The following is a 3,947-nucleotide window of genomic DNA, read 5'->3' on the forward strand; positions in this document are numbered from 1 at the left end:
ACCAGTGAGCACACAGAATAGAGCGGCTAATCACCAGACAGGACACTACCAGCATAAAGCCAGAGGGCACCAGTTTTCCCGCTCTCTCGGGATCCAGCCTCTGAGACAGTCAGAGTTCGTGAGCATAGCCAGTGCAAACACCATGCGGTAGTCAGTAAGTCTGGTCAGGCTAGTACTAGGTCTCCAGTCAAGTCAGTATAGTGTCAACCCACAGTTTTTTTTTGAACGATACAGCGCAGTACAGGCCCTTCGGCCCTCGATGTTGCACCGACATGGAAAAAAAAAACTAAAGGCCATCTAACCTACACTATGCCCTTATCATCCATATGCTTATCCAATAAATTTTTAAATGCCCTCAATGTTGGCGAGTTCACTACTGTTGCAGGTAGGGCATTCCACGGCCTCACCACTCTTTGCGTAAAAAACCCACCTCTGACCTCTGTCCTATATCTATTACCCCTCAATTTAAGGCTATGTCCCCTCGTGCTAGCCACCTCCATCCGCGGGAGAAGGCTCTCGCTGTCCACCCTATCTAACCCTCTGATCATTTTGTATGCCTCTATATGTCACCTCTTAACCTTCTTCTCTCTAACGAAAAACAACCTCAAGTCCATCAGCCTTTCCTCATAAGATTTTCCCTCCATACCAGGCAACATCCTGGTAAATCTCCTCTGCAACCCGGTCCAAAGCTTCCACGTCCTTCCTATAATGAGGCGACCAGAACTGTACGCAATACTCCAAATGCGGCCGTACCAGAGTTTGGTACAGCTGCATCATGACCTCATGGCTCCGGAACTCAATCCCTCTACCAATAAAGGCCAACACACATAGGCCTTCTTCACAACCCTATCAACCTGGGTGGCAACTTTCAGGGATCTATGTACATGGACACCGAGATCCCTCTGCTCATCCACACTACCAAGAATTTTACCATTAGCCAAATATTCCGCATGTCCTGTTATTCTTTCCAAAGTGAATCACCTCACACTTCTCCACATTAAACTCCATTTGCCACCTCTCAGCCCAGCTCTGCAGCTTATCTATGTCCCTCTGTAACCTGCAACATCCTTCCGCACTGTCTACAACTCCACCGACTTTAGTGTCGTCTGCAAATTTACTCACCCATCCTTCTGCGCCCTCCTCTAGGTCATTTATAAAATGACAAACAGCAACGGCCCCAGAACAGATCCTTGTGGTACGCCACTCGTAACTGAACTCCATTCTGAACATTTCCCATCAACTACCACTCTCTGTCTTCTTTCAACTAGCCAATTTCTGATCCACATCTCTAAATCACCCTCAATCCCCAGCCTCCGTATTTTCTGCAATAGCCGACCGTGGGGAACCTATCAAACGCTTTACTGAAATCCATAGACACCACATCAACTGTTCTACCCTCGTCTACCTGTTCAGTCACCTTCTCAAGAACTCGATAAGGTTTGTGAGGCATGACCTACCCTTCACAAAACCATGCTGACTATCCCTAATCATATTATTCCTATCTAGATGATTATAAATCGTATCTTTTATAATCCTCTCCAAGACTTTACCCACCACAGACGTTAGGCTCACCGGCCTATAGTTACCGGGGTTATCTCTACTCCCCTTCTTGAACAAAGGGACCACATTGCTATCCTCCAGTCCTCTGGCACTATTCCTGTAGCCAATGATGACCTAAAAATCAAAGCCAAAGGCTCAGCAATCTCTTCCCTGGCTTCCCAGAGAATCCTAGGATAAATCCCATCCGGCCCCGGGGACTTATCTATTTTCACCTTGTCCAGAATTGCCAACACTTCTTCCCTACGCACCTCAATGCCATCTATTCTAATAGCCTGGGTCTCAGCATTCTCCTCCACAATATTATCTTTTTCTTGAGTGAATACTGACGAAAAGTATTCATTTAGTATCTCGCTTATCTCCTCAGCCTCCACACACAACTTCCCACCACTGTCCTTGACTGGCCCTACTCTTACCCTAGTCATTCTTTATTCCTGACATACCTATAGAAAGCTTTTGGGTTTTCCTTGATCCTACCTGCCAAAGACTTCTCATGTCCCCTCCTTGCTCGTCTCAGCTCTCTCTTTAGATCCTTCCTCGCTTCCTTGTACTATCAAGCGCCCCAACTGAAACTTCACGCCTCATCTTCACATAGGCCTCCTTCTTCCTCTTAACAAGAGATTCCACTTCTTTGGTAAACCACGGTTCCCTCGCTCGACCCCTTCCTCCCTGCCTGACTGGTACGTACTTATCAAGAACATGCAATAGCTGTTCCTTGAACAAGCTCCACATATCCAGTGTGCCCAACCCTTGCAGCCTACTTCTCCAACCAACACATCCTAAGTCATGTCTAATGGCATCATAATTGCCCTTCCCCCAGCTATAACTCTTGCTCTGCGGGGTATACTTATCCCTTTCCATCACTAACGTAAAGGTCACCGAATTGTGGTCACTGTCTCCAAAGTGTTCACCTACCTCCAGATCTAACACCTGTCCTGGTTCATTACCCAAAACCAAATCCAAAGTGGCCTCACCTCTTGTTGGCCTGTCAACATATTGTGTCAGAAAACCCTCCTGCACACATTGTACAAAGAACGACCCATCCAATGTACTCGAACTATATCTTTTCCAGTCAATATTAGGAAAGTTAAAGTCTCCCATAACAACTACCCTGTTACTTTCGCTCTTTTCCAGAATCATCTTCGCCATCCTTTCCTCTACATCTCTAGAACTATTAGGTGGCCTGTAGAAAACTCCCAACAGGGTGACCTCTCCTTTCCTGTTTCTAACCTCAGCCCATACTACCATCGGAAGAAGAGTCCCCATCTTGTATCCTTTCTACCACCGTAATACTGTCCTTGACTAGCAGCGCACACCTCCCCCTCTTTTGCCCCCTTCTCTGACCTTACTAAAGCACCTAACCCCGGAACCTGCAACAACCATTCCTGTCCCTGCTCTATCCATGTCTCTGAAATGGCCACAACCATCGAAGTCCCAGGTACCAACCCATGCTGCCAGTTCCCCTACCTTATTTCGTATACTCCTGGCATTGAAATAGACACACCTTCAAACCACAGACCTGACACTGCCGCCCTCCTGCGAAGTCAAAACTGTGCTCCTGACCTCTCTACTCTCAATCTCTCGCACCCCAAAACTACAATCCAGGTTCCCATGCCCCTGCTGAATTAGTTTAAACCCCCCCAAAGAGTACTAACAAATCTCCCCCCCAGGATATTGGTGCCCCTCAGTTTCAGATGTAGACCATCCTGTCTATAGAGGTCCCACCTTCCCCAGAAGAGCCCCAGTTATCCAGAAATCTGAATCCCTCCCGCCTGCACCATCCCTGTAGCCACGTGTTTAATTGCTCTCTCTCCCTATTCCTCATCTCACTATCACGTGGCACGGGCAACAACCCAGAGATAACAACTGAACATGTATAGTAGTTCAGACGTTAAATAAAATCGTGTTGCATCTTATCAAGTGTTGGAGGTCTGTCCCTCGCCACACTGCATCAAGTGCAGTGCACATCGACCCAACCTGCCTAACACATCACTAGGAATGCTCCCAGGAATGAGAGACAGGCAGAGGGAGCATCTATCCCAGCTCACAACTGGTCTCCTGACATGAAAAGCTCGTCCCTGTGGAGAATGAAGATTCTGATCTGGGCTATTTAACGGGACAGTGGAAAACATGGGCAACTGTGGGAACGATTGGGGAACTGTGGGAATATTGGGGAACTGCGGGAACACGCTGTGTCTGTGCCAGCTGGTAAACAGCCATCAGGCCTCATCCCATTTTCCAGCTCTCAATCTGCTGTCCTGTGGGCTGCGGCACTTCAAATGCACATTAAATAAGTTTTAAATGAGACGAGGGAATCATCTGTGGGAGCCACATTACCCGAAGTTCCAGCAAAAATAAAACACATTAAGAACAAGATCCAAGAGCCTTTG

Source organism: Scyliorhinus canicula, chromosome 20, assembly GCF_902713615.1.
Source record: "Scyliorhinus canicula chromosome 20, sScyCan1.1, whole genome shotgun sequence".
Classification (NCBI taxonomy): Eukaryota; Metazoa; Chordata; class Chondrichthyes; order Carcharhiniformes; family Scyliorhinidae; genus Scyliorhinus; species Scyliorhinus canicula.